At 39.0% G+C, this 17,416-nt stretch overlaps 1 protein-coding gene across 7 annotated transcripts in view; it reads left to right on the top strand.

Annotated features, from left to right (window-relative positions):
• The window catches only part of PLCB4 (phospholipase C beta 4), a 380,642-nt gene that overhangs the window by 9,033 nt on the left and 354,193 nt on the right, over positions 1-17,416 (top strand). The window lies entirely within an intron of this gene.

Genomic DNA, 17,416 nt, shown 5'->3' with positions numbered 1-17,416 from the left:
AAAGGGCTTTGTAAGTTAGAAACTACACTGTATTTTCATTTGGAAAAGTAGGAAAAAATACAGAAAATCTGGGTCACTGGTTTCCTACTATTTTCAGAAGTGACACTTTTGATAACTATAATTGCTATCAATCATATGAAATGAATTATTAGTTTATTTTTAGAATTTTGTGATAGCTCTTGAAAGATTTGGAATCACCCCTAGTAAATCTTGATATGGATAAATAGCAGGAGATGAAATATTGTTTCTGTTTTCAAAGATGGATTTGTTTCTTTCACCTATTTTTCCAGACACCAATTTTTAAGAAAAATTCTGGTTTGGTTGGCATAGATATTCAGATTCTGATTTTATGCCTTCTGCATATTTATTTTTACAGCACACTGTGAATTGTAGAAATAGGGTAGGAACCTTGCATACTCAAGAAAGTCTATACCAGGTTTTGCTCATGGAAATGTTATAGCAATCTACAGTTCACAAATGATTTCCTTGGAAAATATCTGTGAAAGCCACAGTGGAGGACCCTGCCCCTCCTCCCCCATTACTGTAACCCTGTGTCATTCAGAGCCCTCCTGGGGGACAGATGGCATATGTAAACCATGTCCTCTGGGGAGGGCTTAATAAGGGAATCCTTTAGAAGGCATGGGGACGTGTAGGGAACACAGCCAGGGTGAGTGCTGAAGAGGGACATAGCAATGATGGGGAGTCAAGAAGGGCTGTCCCCCAGAGCTATGTACTTTGTAGAGTAGAGAGACATAGCCTGTAATGTCTCTGCAGGGAGGCAGCGGGGAATGTGTCGGCCTCCTCACCGTCCTCTTGCCTCTCAAACTCTGGCTGGTACCTTCCATTAGCTAAACCTAGACAGCAGCCAGAGGGCCAGGGAGAGGAGGCAGGGGTGGAGAAGGATGGTGATCAAATCCGGGGAGGCAAATGGCAGACTCTACCCATCTGCCATTCTAGAGCAGAGGTGTGCGTGAGCGAGAGTCCAAGTCAGGGTGTGAAGCCTATGGTCTGGTTCTGTGGACAAACAAAAGAAAACTGCAGCTGCAAGGATTACATTTAAATTGAAGTTGGGGATGTTCTATAATGTCACATGGCTGGGATCAGTGATGTCTGTGGCAGGTCTTGGAATAACTTAAAAATTCCTTTAAGTTTATTTGGAATGAATTGTGTTTCTTGGGATGTGCATAGAGCTGGAAACATTATGTATTTATCAAAGAACCAAAAGTGTAGGTTGTAGACAGGAGAGATAGAAGGGATTCAGGAAGTCTGTCAACATGGTGTTAGATACCTTAGATATAATTTCTTTGCTTTTAATATTTCATGAAAATATTTTATCTAAAATGTCAGGTACCTAGGGGGTGAGACTAGGAGGAAATGAAGGTTATTAACAGTAATTTTCCTTCAAAGAAGTCGATTTAACTGAATCATTAGCATCACTGAGAAGAAACTAGCAAGCCGTATTTTCCCACTTGTGCATCATGGCAGGCAGACTCTGAGAGCTCGGGCTCATTTATTCTCTTGTTTTCTTGGCCCTGTTGTTTGAAAAGGTGAAAGACTGCTCTGTTTGGTTTGTGTACTTGGCCTGAATGAACTAGCAATGAAACTTGATTAGAATCATAAACTCATACTGCTGAAAGGAATATTACAGTTCATCTTTTCTTACCCTTGAATTTTATGGGGTAAGAAACCAAGACACTAGCTATTAGCAAACTGCTGCTGTGTGAATTCTTTGAGTTGGTGGCTGTGGGGTAGTCACATCACTTCTCCAGCCAGATGGGATTGTACTAGATTAATTCACTTTTGCTATTACCCTTCTAGGCTCCTGAAGTCCCTGACTGCAGGAGCTTTCTTGTCCTTTCTATACTATTTTCATATGTTAGAGGCAGAGCTTCATAAACCTCTTGACCACCACCCAGTCATTAAAATGGTATTTTTGGAGGTATTTGCATTGTTCTTGACTTTCTCACTCTATAGATTCTTTCTGCATGAGACAACTCATCCACTTTACCATTTGAATAACCACCCACTCACTGGTGCTCCTATATCCCTGACCTCTTGTCTGAGCTCCAGTTATATCTAGTTGTCTGCTAGAGATCTTAACATCGAAGTTCTATGGGTATGTTCAAATCAGCGTGTCCAAAACAGAAATCCTCAACTTTACTCCAAACCTATGTCTCATCCTGGGTTCTAAATTTTCATGCAGCAGGTCACCAGTCTGTTGCATCTGTCCATTAGTATCTTGCATTTCCATTCATTCCTCTTCACTTCTATTGCCTGCCACTACCCAAGTTTATGTCCTTCGTGTTTCATGCCTTGATTGTTCCAGTACCTTTCCGTCAATTTCCCCATTGTACTTTCTTTCTCATTCCTTCTATCATTCATGTATTGTGTTGGTTATTAAGTCAGTATAAAGTACTGTAATAGCCAGTGAGGGGTCTTGTCCTCAGGGGTTTATGGAAGAGATAGACAAATAAATAGCTACTTTATAAGTTTACATCTTTTCTCCTTTGCCCCTTTACTTCATTCTTCATACTCAGCTAAAGTAATTTGCACAAAACAAATCTTATTATATCATAGCTTCTAAAATGCTTCAGCAACTCCCTGTTGCTTTCAAGACCTTCATTCAGTTTCTCCAGTTTGCCAAATACAAGCCATCCACGGCCGAACTTCCACAATGAAGTTTCAGTACCTTTTTTTGTGTCACCTATACCAAGCTATATTAAAATGATAAGAACTATGGCCACAGTTCCTTTGCTGACTTTGCACTCAACCTTCTTCAGCTGGCTGAGCCCTGCAGGCCTTTACGGACCTTGCACAGTTACCATCTTCTCCACAAAGCCTCCCTTGACTTCAGCTCCAGGTCGTGGGCCCCACCTCAGTCCTCCTGTTGACTGGTGCGCAAATATTAGCCACAGCAGGACTTTCTCAAGAATCTCTTGGGATACAAGAGACTAAGTCAGTATGTCTTAAATGAATGAATAACTAAATGCTGTTATTACAATTCTGCAGACTGGGCAAATTAGGAGAGCAATTCGATGAATAAGCAGAAGAGGTGCCATGCTTAATAAATTGAAGCCATCTGCAGACTTATTACAGGGGGAAAAGTATTCTATGATTATTTACACGGGTCCCTGGGAAGTAGCACAGTGATCAATTTGGAAAGATGATCATTAATTTGAAAACTCTGTATTCATTATTTCTGCTAATAGAAATTCTGATACTGTAATTTATTAGTATACTGGAACCAGATGAGGAGTTTTTCTAAAGATTAGTTTACCATTTATCCCTGGTAGGCACAATCTCGAACTGTTTTTTTCTATTTATGAGTTCAATTTTAATCAAATTACGCTTATTTTTCTTACAGTGTGTTAGAACTCTAAATCAGAGACGTTGTTTGAAACTTGGCTGGATATGTAGAGCAAAAAAGCACTTATTTAATCAGATTATTTTATTAAGTAGGACTCTGGGTAATATAAAAACGCTTTGAATTTATTTTCTGTAGCATTTTATTTTCAAAATGACCTGTGAATATGTCGGTGCCAAGTAGAGAAAGCAAGGGAGGTATTATTAATTGAAGGAATATATTATGCTGAATATTGGTTTCAAGAGCATCTTTTAGTTCCCAAAGTAGGAGGGAGCATTTAATTCCTGATGTCAGTTGACTCTTATGAAAATAGTGGCTGTGGCAGTGTTTATTGTGCCCTTGTCCCCAAGCTTGGCATATTAGTTGGGTTTCAGAGGGTTTTTTTTTCACATTTGGCATCTTTTTGATGTAGCAAATTTCTTTTAACTTTGTGTTGAAAAACTACTGGCTAAGTATGCTCATTATTAGATATATCATTATTCAAACTTGAGTGGAGACAACATTTAGAAGGATTATAGTTTAGTTATTGCAGCTGCTGGGAAAATATTTCACAACAGCACTTTAGAAATACAGTCAGAGACTATTTTATTTAGTCTTTTTGGACCTATGAGGTCCTCTGAGAATCTTAAGCCTGGCCTCATTCTGTCCATTTTCTATTCCCTTTGACAGAATTTCTAAGTAACTGGTTAAAGTTCTTCTCCCATTTGTCATAAGTAGCACACGAAGCTTTCTTGTGCAGCGACCAGAGGGAAAGGTGGAAACTTCAAAGCAAAGATGATTTGGGTATTAATACCTCTCCTGAAAGTGACTCTGCTTGCACTCTCCCAAACCATTACGTTACATGTTGATTTTTGTTTTCCCAGCTTGAATATATAAGTATGGCAGACGAATAGCTTTTGCATCAAGATTGAGAACCAGGAGGGGCCCATTTGCTCATTAAGAGTGGTCAACACCTTTTAAAAACCTAAAAATGCTCCACTTTGTACCCAAGCAAAGCTCTTCCAGCTTTGTTGGAGAGTGAAGACTTACCTCACCTGGAAGGTATACCTCACTTCTAAATTGTGTTTCTGATCTTGAATATCTCAAGAGAAATTCCTGCCCATTCACCTGTAGGAAGAAGTGAAAGCAGCCATTTTATTGCAGAAAGAATGTAATGCAAAGAGCGCAAGCGCTAGTGAGTTAAGGCTTCCTGCCCGCACGTCAGGTGTCATACACACGTCAGGTGTCATATGCATGTCAGGTGTCATATGGTCAGAGAGGCAGCCTCCCTGCCCACTGCCCCACCCCGCACACCGTAGTCCATGGCCTCCCAGGACACCCTGTGGATCAGGAAACATAAAAAGTCACACGGTAAATGAATGGAGTCAGTGCTTTGATATTTTGGAGACTTTACAGGGTGGCTTGGTTATACTTTAGAACGTTTCAAGATTTTTGAGGGTACTGTGAGACTGGGCCCCACACCTCACACTGTATCCCAGGGTAGCGTGCCCTGGGCCTTAGAAATGAATGCAACCCTGCTTTGTTCACTCAGTGATTCACTTCATTCACTTCATTCAGTCTCTGAGTGGTTCTGCAGGTCAGGCATAATTGCCATCATTTAATACTCAGAAAGCTGTGTAGTGAAAGCGTTTTCTGAAGGTCACACGGTTGATCTGTGGTATAGACAGGATTCAAACTATAGATTTGGATTCTGAATCTCTACAGCCACATCTGTGGTCAGGGACATGTGTGGAACACAGTTCTCCCTCCCTCCTTTCTGACGTAGCTGTGATTTTGGTTCTGGGTACCAGTGGGTCCACTTAAAAATACTCTCCTCCCTGGCCTGCCCTGCAGCCAGGAGTGCCCCAAGTGGCACAGTCCTGGCCTGTTAAATGTAAATAGATATCCTTGCTTTTTCTACCTGGAACCCAGACACGATGCTCATCACATGGTGAGAGCTGCATGCTGAGGAGACCAGAGCAGGCAGGAGGGGTGCTCAGGCTCAGGATGCCTTCCCTGAATGGCTGCCTCGGCCCTGATCAACCAACCTACCTATGAGTTTCTTGCTAACTGAGAAAAATAAGGGACCATTTGAGTAAGTTCCTTTGATAGGTGTTATGGACTGAATTGTGCCCATTCAAAATTTGTGTTAAAGCCCCAAACCCCCGGTACCTCAAAATGTGACTAAATTGGGGGATTAACACCTTTAAAGAGAGAAAATGAAGATAAAATAAAGAGAAAAACTTAAATGCAGCTGTTTGGGTGAGACCTAATCCAGTCTGACTGGTGTCCTTTTAAGAGATGGATATGATAGGATACTGGAGAGAAAGCAGGGTTGGAGCATGCGTACTGAGGAAATTTCAAGTGAGGACGCAGTGAGGAGGTGGCTGTCTCCATGCCAGGGAGGAGATCCCAGAAAACAGCCCTGTCCGCACCTTGGTCTTGGACTTCCAGCCTCCAGAACTGTTGGAGCCACCCAATCTGTGGCATTTTGTTATGGCAGCCTGAGCTGACTGGTCCAGTGGGGTTTCTTGTACATGCAGCTTTGAGCAGTCCTACTGGTGTGGAAACCTAGAATGATGGTAGGAATCATGCGTGCTCTTTTATCTTTTCAAAAACAGTGATTTTGGTATTTGAACATGTTTCTATATATTTGACTATGTATTCCTAGATATTTCATTTGAGTTGTCTTAATTTACAACGTATTTTCTTTCACTGAAATTTCATAACTCAATTTGTTTATATACAGGTATTAGGTAAATCATATATATCCTTAGATAGCCCATCTACCTACCTATCTACCTACCTACCCACCTATGTGAGTTTTACATTCTTCTTTACAGAATTGAAACATTTCATGTTAATGAGCTTAAACAATTTCCCATAAGTATGACCTTGGTCATTGCCTGATTTATAATTTGTTATGTGCACATATTAGATTTCTCTACTATTGACTTAAGTCCTGGGTTGGGGGAGGTGAAATATTCTCTTCCCTTTAAGCGAAAAAAAAAAAAAAAAAAAAAAGACAAAAAAAAAAGGGATAGTCCCGAGGAGAAGGAAGGGAAGTATTTGGGGGGGGGTGGGACTGTACTTGAAAAATAATAAAGAAAATAAAAATAATTTTGGTTCTTTTTTCTTAACTTTCATTTTCTAAGTTAACTTTTAAGTATTCCAGGAAATGTATTAAAGTCTTTTTTAGGTAGTTGGTGATTTTTTCTCTCTAGTATTTGTGCGTGTGGAGACTTTTCATAAAGTGCTGTGTAGTCTTTTGCTTGATTTAGTGCTTTAAAGACAGAATACCGCACTCTTCTTAAACCACACAGAAATTTGCTAGTTTAAATATGGTACATTTTGTTGAAAATATTCTACTCAGAACCTGATATAGCTACAATATAGAATGGGGTCAATACAATGAGATGCCTGTATGTATGTGCATGAAATTTCAGTGACCTCATATAAACTGATTTAAGTCATTTGGCTCTTTAAAGCAATCATAACTCATTCTGAATTTTTAAATCAGATTTGTACAGTAGCTAACACATAGTAGGTACTTAAATGTGTCCTAAAATGAATATGTAAGATGGGGACACTGACCACATGATGTTATTCTACTTTATTTCATGGTTTTGTACATCCTATTTTGGATTTGTGGGCATTCTGCTGTTTCTGAACTTCATAGTTAAGCAACGCATTTTCTAACATTGATTATCAGCTTTTGCCTTATTCTTAAATCTCACGTGAGGCAGAGAGGGGTTATCTACCTACCTTTCTGACACTACTTTCCTGAGTTGAAAATACAGTGACCTTGACCGTAACCTTGAAATTTTGGAGAGTTGACTAGACTCTTTGTGATTGTAAATACCTAGTCCTATAACATCCTCAGTAATGAAATAAAAATAATCCATAAAATTTTTCAGATACGTGAAAACTTTACATAGGGATTGGCTTTACATAGCACACACTAAGAATTCATTTTCTGAAGAATCTTTAACTAAACCGAATGAAGTGTGGACTTTCAGTAATGAGACTGTGAGTATTTGGTGATTATAACCACAGCACCTGGAGGGTTATCTCTTTCTTCCTTTGGACAAAATGGCATGTTTAATTTTTTAGGGAGGGATGTTATAAAATACGTCCATTGCATGACTTATTTTGGAGTATAAAAGGTGGTATGAATTAAATTATCATTGAAATTTTTATCCTGTTTGCTTTACTCACCTAGACCCTATGAGTTGGGCAAAGCTATCAAGACAGAAGGAAGAGCGATCATCCAAAACTCGTATCTAGATTGAAAAGGATATATTTTATGCCTGAGGATCCCACACAGGGGAAATACCTTTGCAAATTTCTCTCAAGTGTATTGGGAAGGAAACCGACAAATTTCAAGTGCTTAGTAAAGGTCAAGCACTCCACCAGGTACTTTCATTTGGGAAGTTGATGGTTTTGAACATGAAAGCAACCAGCGTATATGTTCAAAACCATCACCTTCCCAAGTGAAAGTACCTGGTGGAATGCCTGATCTTTACTAGGCACTTGAACTTTTGTGTTAAATTAGTTCAGATTAGGGGCACTGGTTTTATGAAAAAGGCTCTAAACTGGGAATTGACAGATTCCAATCTTTAGACTTGTAGTTGGAGTTTTTGCTGGCTGACTGAGTATCCTTGAACAATTTGTTTCTTGTCTCTTAAGTGAAGGGCTTAGGCTAGTATACTTTCAGATTTACCCTTTTGTCATCATGAAGTGTTCGTTTTTGTCTGTAGTAATACTTCTTGTGTTAAAGTCTATTTGTCTTATGCTGATATAGCCAGTTGAGCTGTCTATTGTTCAGCTGTCTACTGTTTGCATGTGTGAATAATTTTTTCCTTTCTTCCCCCCATTTGAGTGTTTCTATTTAAAGTGTATGTCTTTGTAGAGTATGAACAGTGTATTCTGCTTTGTAGGGAACTGATTTGCTTGGCAATGGCAGTGGTAGCCCAGCCCTATGGGAAAGTCCATAAGCCCAGGGTGGCACACAGGATGCCAAACCCATGGATCGGTTCAGTGTCTGCATCACTGCTTTTTAAAATAACAATTATCATTAACCTGTTCCGGCAGTTTTCCAAAGTTAAAGTTTTAGCACATATATTAAATTCTCATTTTGATTTTCTATATTCTCTTTCTGATTTAACTTTATAACATAATGTTGTATAGGTTGGATATTTACTAGTGTAACTAGTTTGCTGAATGAGTCGCTCTTAGTAAGACACAAACAGAAAATAGCTTTATTCTTCTCCCACTTTTACTTTGACTGTTATTTTTGGCAGATCCCATAGCTTTTGAGTCATTTTAAAGTATTAGAACAATTTAATTTTCAAATATTAGGAAACTGGTCCAGTATAAATTAAAACTTCATTTTCCTGTTGTTTATAGGTTCTCCTCTTTTCCATCATTTGCCCTGCCCCATGGCTTAGCGATCATCAGTAAGGAAGAGAGGTCCTTTCTAGTTGAACCCTCCTCTCCCTTCTTCCTTCTACCCAATATCTCTGGCTTCTCCAGAGTAGATGGGAGGCAGAAAGGGGCCAAGGCTGTTGTACTTAGCTGGCAGGTGTGTTTTTATGGCCGGCTCTTTCTCATGCATTCCCTGATGAGTTTCTGGTGATCTTGTGCTGGGTTCATTGTCACCATGCCATTATTGGGTATGTGCAAGCCTTGGGTAACCACTCATGACCCTCAGTTCTTATCCTCTGGTGCTGTATCACTGGGGTGTCCCTCAGTCCCTGTCCAGGCAGCCCACTTGGGTGGAGACCTTTCAGGAGCACTCCAACCTCACTATCCTGCATGGTATCCATTTGGTCCCCAGGAAACCTCACATGTTAGCACCATTAAACTGAAGTGTAGCCCATTTCCACTTTTACTGAGGCACAGTTGCCTTGCCCTCTTACCGTAGGCAGTATTTGCTGCCTGTGTACATGTTTAGGGCTCCAGCTCATACATGTCCCACAGAGTAGGTTACAGGATTCTGCAGAAGACAAGCAACTGGCCAGGGAGTAGAATAAGAGCCTCTCTTGTTACAGAAAGCCTGAGGCCCAAGGTGTGAAGGGTCATTTTAGGCGGTTGTTCTGAGCTGATAGAGAGGGAAGGAAAGGGTACCACTCTTTTCTTCTGAGAATTCTCTTTGAAGACATGTCTTCTGCAATGAAGGTTCTTCTCATACATGGGCTACGGAGGTGACCTCTGAGCTGGTTGGCAATGTGCAGCAAATCCTGAGGTCAGATGAAAGGAACTCATCACCTATTGTTTTTAACATTGAGACTTGAGCTGAAAATTTGAAACAGTGAGACACTTCCCCTTCTACTTAAAAGAATTTTGTAATTATGGGCTCAATGGCCAGATGCATAGATAAGTGTTATACTTTCAGCTACATTTATACAACACTATAACTTCTCACACTACCACACTATAATCTTCTCATACCGCAGTAATGAGAAATACTAAGTACAAAATAAATGTTTAATGAATCAACTCATGGTGATTACAGAATTTGATCTCTGGGGAAGATAAGGGTGACCCATATAATAAGAAAAGTGACGTTTCTAATGTGCAATACTCTTTCTTCATTTGGTTGAACAATTGGCCCCTTGATGGAAAAAATGGGATTCGGAACTGTTGTTACCACAGTCCAGCTAGTTGGTCGGGTTGGCTGAGGTGGATGAAAGCTAAAGCTGGGTTGACAGTCACCTCTGGTGAAAATCTCTAAACAGTGCAGATCATATAACATTTGTACATTTTATGTATACATTACGTATGTGCGTATATATATCATATGCACATATTATTCATATGTGTATGCATATAATGTGTATATGTATATCTGAGTATATATGTATATGTGAATGCATTTATATGATGTATATATACACACATTCCAGCATATTTATGGTGCCGATATAGCTGTCAGAGAAAGCGATAACATATGGCGGGGTTACCTCAAATATATTTTAAGGGTTAGCAAAGAATAAATAGCTCAGATAAAGGAGAATGGTTTAGAACAAGCAGTAGGGAGTTCTCCTGATTTGGAGAGCAGATACAGATGGGTGTAAAATGTGTTTATCAGGTCATTGGTTAGTTTATTTTGAAATAGAAAATAACCTCAAAATATTTGATAGGAGTTTACATTATAATCCACCCATAGGCGATGGTATAAGAAGTCGTTTTAAAGTTTTGAATTTAATTTTGACTAAAGTTAATTATCAGTAATTTTCAAAACATGAATGTGTATCATTTACTACAGAGTAGTGATTTATGTGAATAAAAAGACTGTATCTCAGTAGTGCCTAAGATTTAACAGATAACTTGGGAGTTTATAAGAGTATTACATGATCATGCTAAAAATATTGGAGACTAACTGAAAAACACAAAGAAAGCAGCAAAAGTACTCTTAATCTAATCATAAATAGATAACCATTGCAGGCCAGGACGAAAAACACCAGATTGCTTTTTGTTTACTGCTACATTTTTTTCTACGAGTCATAAAAAATTTTTTTTCATAGCAGAACTGTCTTTGATCTATATTTAATCAGCTCGCTTATTTTTCTGTTAAAGATTAAAAAGAATTCCCTTTCATGGCTAGGCTTTGTATGTAGGAAGCTGTACCAAGATTGTGTCCAATATAATCAGAAATCTGCTAAATATAACTTCTCAAACTTTATTCGTAGAGTAGATTTTGGGGTAATTTTTTGAGCCTTAGTCAGTAGTTAAGAATTACTTTAAGATGCAGAAAGAGAAATAAGGAAAGTGAGCTATTGCCTAAGGAAAGAGGTATTTTAACACTTAAGCCTGTTTTTAATTCCAGCCCTGGAACTGCCTGGGCAGTTAGTTAATTTCATGTGGACCCACCTCAATATTTCATTCTCTCAATAAGACAGTATCTGTCTGTGGGGTCGAATGCAAGGGGGACTATACATGCTTTTGGCCCATTTTGGGGGGGGGTGTATAATTTAAGCAAAGTAAGCATTAATGAAGGAGTCCTAGTCTGTTAGAAAGCTTGGAGCTTTGAGCCATAGATTTTAAAAGGAGAAGTCCGTACAGAGTTCTACTTGAAGTGTTATCAGATACTGCCTTTGTAAAAGTATCCACATTCTGTTTCTTTCATTATGGAGCCCATCTTTTAAAATCATTAGTCTTCTGGGAGGAGTGACCACTGTGAAAAATAACTTCATAGCAGAATAACTGTGAGGACTATGATGTTATATAATTGAGAATACTATTTTTTCTGTGTCCTGGGAAAGTCTTGAAATGGATTAGCTAAGGAAAAATATGTTTATTTTGTTAGAGATAATTAAGCCACTTTATGAGAAAAGACTTGTTGTCCTTATACCAAATCATGATTTTACTCCCAAAGATCTGTGTATGAAATTTTAAAAATAATAGATAACTGATAGAAAGAGAGAGAAAAATGGAAACACGCTTTATCGCCTAACCATCCCCAAACAAATTTGCCTTTCAACACATTTTCAGGGATTTTTTTTTAATGGGTATTAGGTAGCTGTCCTGATAATGATGATTTAAAAAAACTCAGTGTTGTTTAAAAATCTCTGGAAAGGTTCACCTGAAGTAGCTGAGCAAACAAGGAAGCTCATGTTTAGGCTCAAAGAGAATGAGGTTCATGTTTTTGTGAATGCACGTGCCTTTGAGACAACACATACTGCGTACAGATAATAGCCAAATGCTTCGGGGGTGGTGAGTCTGTTTATTTCCATGAGAATTTTTGAAGTTGCTAAATTAGGTTTCTTTGGAGTCATTACAGTTTATTTCATTGAGAGGTTTATTGGATAAATATTTTCACTAAGGTTTTTATCAACTTCAAAGAGGTATTATTTATGCCATAAAAATCGTGAGGAACAAAAATTGCAAAAATGCACTTGTTATTTTCTTTCTATAGTAGATTTTTTTCTCCTTTTGGTTCAGATGAGCCTATGATTTTTAAGTCACTTCGATAGCTCTGCTGTCTTGTGTGCATTTGTAAGCCTGTCCACCATCCAGATCTCAGTGCCATGCATTCTGGGAGCACGACAGGAGGGCCACGGTGCTTGTGTGTACTGTACAGACGAGTGGGCTGCTGATTTCTGAGAGAAACTGCAGCTATAGACTCATAGGTTTATTTTGTATCACTTCTAAGTCATACAAACACATGGTGACTTACATACAAATTGCATGCTGTAAGCATGTAGAACCTTTGTGATACCTTAAAGCTGTAAGATGAGCTAGAGAAGGTCCCCGTCTGTCATGTACAATGTCTGGTTTCTGATCTGGGCAAACAGTAGTTGTGTTTGATGTTCCAGTGGACCCTCACTCTGCAGATACTTTTGCGGCCACCAAGTGAAGGTTCTAGTGAATGCTAGTTCAGATAAGGCACATGTGCAATTTATAAACAATATTTGAGTAAAGACCAAAGTGAGGAAGCAGCATGGTGTAGCAGAAAAGTGAGAGCTGGCATTTGGGGGTTTGAATAGTGTGTGTGCCTTATACTAGATATGTAACCTTAGATGAGGTCCACAGCTCCCTCTGAATTTGTCTTCATCTGAAAGGGGAGACCCTAGTGACTAATTGGGGGTTGTGAAGATTAATTAAATACTGAGTATAAAGTGCCTGACACATCAGCTGGCTTATAATAGGCACTTAATAAGTGTAAGGCTTTTCTTTCTGTAGACATTTGACGATTAAGTATGTTATGTAGGGCCGGAAGAACAATTCATATATCACATGACATTGGATGCTACAAAGGATGCTCACAGATTTTTTTGAGGGTTGTATCCGTTTCATAAAGTCTCTTGGGAAAGTAATCTCTTTGTTGTTTTGCTCATGCATTCATCCATTCAGCATTTGTCAGTAATTGCCACATACCAGCTTTCCTCAGCTCTAGAAGTTTGTGTTCTATCAAGAGAGATCAACACATGGAGACAAATGACTGTAGGATTTTAAGTCCCACAGAGGTGCACTGCTAATTAAGGCCCTATAGAAGCCCAAAGTAGGGGCATCTGAACCAGGGCAGCCCTGAGAGGTATCAGCTGGTTCTTGTTTTCTTAGACGTGTTTTATTTCTGGTGTTTAATTTAGCCCATCCCTCTAAATATTTTCTCTTCTTTGTTGAGACATACAGATTTTGAAGAGCACTAAATTAGGAGATTCTCCATTTCTTCATCACCACGGAATAGCTTTGCTCTCTTTTTTGTGCCCCTAACAGGAGAATGCTGTGGTCCACAGGAGGCCAGGTGGTAGAATGATGTGTGGCCTGTTCTTTCTCTGGGCTTTCTTGATAGCTGCTCTCCTTGAAGCAGGTTGGCCTTTTCGTGTGAGGCATCCTCTTGACAAGTGGAAACTGTTGGTGAGGTCAGTGATGATTACATAACTGTGTTATTGGGCAGTTATGTGGAGCATCACAGTTAGTGGAAACAGGAACAGTTTCTGAGAATACAGGGGAAAAGATAAATTGTATCTGCTGTTTGGTAGGCTATTTTCGGCTGTGAATTATAGAAAACAGAAGCCTCAACTCACAGAAGTTTGTCACAACTAACATGAAATGCAAGTTTGGGAATCTGAGCATTTTGGGCAGGTGCAGCATCTCAGGGATGTGACCAGAGAACCAGGATATTTCTGCCTTTTCCTCTTTATTGTCTGGCTCTTGTCCTCATGGTTACGAGATGGTTCTGCACGTCCTACCAGTTATTCTCAGGAAAGAGGAAAGGAGATGTGTTCACAGCGTGAGAATAAAGTATCTTGGAGATCTCTCTTGCATCTCATTGCTCAAAACTGTGCCACGTGGCTACACTAGCTGCAAGGGAGTCTGGGGAACAAACCATTTTAACCTGGCATATTTCTCTACCCAGAAGAAAATCAAGGTTATGAATATTAGAAAAATAGTTGTGACAGCCATATCTGGGGATTTTATTTTTGTTATTTCTAGTGGCCTTAGGTTTAGCTTTCATGATTTGGTGAGTAGTAGTTGCTACTTCATTTATTTATTTGACAGATATTTATTCAATGTGTATCTTATACTATTTCCAATTTAATAAAACTAGGCCTCAAAATATGGCTGCGTAAATAAAAATTCATGGGTAAGTATGGATGTAAGGTAATGGAAATTTCTTTTAGCTCATGAAGTAAATTGTTGGAACTGTGATTTTAACATGGAAAACGAATGAATTTTGTTGAGCTGACCTCCATCATGCAGCTTGTTCATAATTATTACCCACACACTCCCTCCTCTGACCCTTATCTGTTCACCGTAAATTTGAAAGCCTGCCTCATAAGGGCGAGTTGCTCTGGTTTTCCCATAATACTCCCTTTCCCAGCTTTTATGTACTTAGCCATTATGTCAGACAAATATCTTTTTCAGAATTGGGCATTGTTTAGTTATTGGAAAGGAAACAGATTGTTTTAGGCCAGGAAAAGTTGAAAAGGAAAACAGAAAAGCATCAGCTACATTTGTTTTTTTTTCAATTGAATCACGGGTTGGGATTCAGTGTTTTGTCTTGTGCATATTCTATCCAGAGGGAACCCCAGTTCTTGTCCCTGGTCCACTTTGGAGCAGGCTTGGCACAGATTTGCAGGGTCTTTCCCAAAACCGTGACATAAATCCTGCTTTTTAATTCCCGTCCAGGGTTAGCTTTCCAGCAGTGGTATGTAGCAGGGTCAGTCAGTCACATTCCGAGGCTGTGAAGATTATTTTACTTGGTGTGTGACTTTCTTTCCCTGTGGTGAAAACTGAGGTCTAGCCTCATGTGGTCTCTTCTCGTCTCCTTCAGTTCTAGCCAGGCCAGGGGTCTGACCTATGAAGCGCCCCTCTGTGGGCTGTCACACAGAAGCAGATCACTCATGTGGCCCAAGTGGGTTGCAGATCTGATAGTTTCTATCTGTGGTCCCTAAGTTTGCATTAATAAAGAATCTTATTTTTAAAAGAGTTTTTAAATTTTTTTATCTTTAGAGGGGAAGGGAAGGAGAAAGGGAGAGATTTAAATATCAATGTATGGTTGCCTCTCGTGCATCCCCTGCTGGCAACTGGCCCGAAACCCAGGCATGTGCCCTGACTGGGAATTGAACCGCGATTCTTTGGTTTGCAGGCCGAGCTTAATCCACTGAGCTACACCAGCCAGTGCAAGAATCGTATTTCTTAATGGTCCCCTCTCAGACCTCTTGTTTTAGAAAATTTTTGTTCATGAAATAGATCACATTGATATTAATTATAGGTCATCCATTTCCCTACTTATCTTAAAGATATATTTAACTACCAGCAATTTTTGACAAGCATGAGATAACCAGTATTTTTATGTGGGTATCACTTAATTCAAAGCACAAATACTTGAAATAATAAATATAAGTTTTATTGCAGTTAAATATATACTTCTTATTTGGCTTGTGAAATATTGAAAGAAAGCTTCAAGGCCATTATTACTTCATTTATAAAACAATAACTGCCGAGTGTTCATTTTTCCTAATGTGGTACTTAGTGGCCTTCTTCTACTTTTTGGGAAATTTTAAATATAACATAAAAGTATAGTGAATATTACAACGAATCTTTATGTACCCTTCATTAAACCTTCACATACATATCCATCATTAAACTATAATGAAGTCATAGCCATTTTGTTTTATCTGTTAACCTTCCTCATCAGTAGCCCCCACTGGATTTTTTTGAAGCACTTCCTAGGTGTATTATTTATGGATGGCCCAGTTCCAAACTGAGAATCTATGAGCTCCATCCCAGTTGTTACTGTGCCGTATGTTATCATTTGTTTCAGTGTGTGATTGTTGACCCATGTTTCTGTGTCAATCATCAATCCCTCTTGCCTTTTTTTTCCGTTAGTGGAATTTACCTGCAACTGTAATTTCAGAAAATTGAACCGGTAGCTCTTGCTTACCCTAAGTGTACTACATTGGCAGTGAGAGCCAAAGCAGTGGTGGCTGACAGCTGAAGCAAAGAAAGACAGGCAAAACCAACCAACCAACCAACCAACCAACCAACCAAAACCAATCTCCAGAGACTGGCTTGCTTTGGGGGGTCCATGGGCAGAATTGGTGTTGTTTTGAAAGAAAGAGGTTCTGGAGCTAAATGTGGCTGGGAAGGGCTGTACTGAACCTTGGCTGGTGCAGTGGTTGCAGGATTCACATTCCTTTCAGTAAGGTGTTGAGAGGATTTCTTACTTAATGTTTGAAAAGGACTTTTATTGTCAGAAAAGAAGGGGGTAATGGAAGCCGGCACCAGCTAATCTCGGAGTCGCCTTTGATGTGTGTGCTTGTGCGCTCCTTGAATTTTTGCATTGGCAGTCATTTCGGGCCCTCGCAGCCCTCTGGGTCAGAAATCCTGGGGATTGTTTCTGAATCTACACGGCATTCTCCCCATTTGAAGTTAAATTAATTTACACATGAAACCTAACACATCAGGGTCAGAGTCAGGAGGACATTCTTGTGGACATTATTCCACTGGTCGTTGTAACTAGATCTGATGGAAACAACGTATAGTAGTAGATGATTAACTTGCGTAAAACCAAATTGTTTACTTCCTTATTTGGGCTGGAGTACATAAAGTTATGTACTCCATAAAATATTAGAATATTTAATCTATACCAACACATGATTTTGGGTAGGAAAGTCACATTTAGTATTTATTTGTGACTAGCAGGTTCTTATGTCAATTATTTATTGAAAATAATAAATGTAAAAGAAAATCAGATGGATTCTATTTTGATTTACTTTTCTGTACATATTTTTCTTGATCTAAAAGTCTTAGCTAGGAAGAATAGAGCCCTTATATATGTGGCTCATTAGCTTGGGCAATAAAAGAAGAATCAACGGGAGACTTCGGCTGATAATCCTATTACCTTCTGTTACCTACACGGACTATTATGATCTCTTCACCTCCTTTTTCCACTGGGAAAGTAGAAATGGGAGTGGAGTTTTATGCATTTATTTCTTCATGTATAGATTTACTTCATGGAATTAAACATAATATTTGAGTATAGTCATTGGGATCAATGTAAAGTAAATGTTTCAATTCTAATTTTGAAAGATTCCCTTTTACTTTTTATCCATTTCCATT

Source organism: Artibeus jamaicensis, unplaced genomic scaffold (assembly GCF_021234435.1).
Source record: "Artibeus jamaicensis isolate MK-2021 breed Jamaican fruit bat unplaced genomic scaffold, CSHL_Jam_final contig_685, whole genome shotgun sequence".
Lineage (NCBI taxonomy): Eukaryota > Metazoa > Chordata > Mammalia > Chiroptera > Phyllostomidae > Artibeus > Artibeus jamaicensis.
This window is presented reverse-complemented; position numbering and strand designations above follow the sequence as displayed.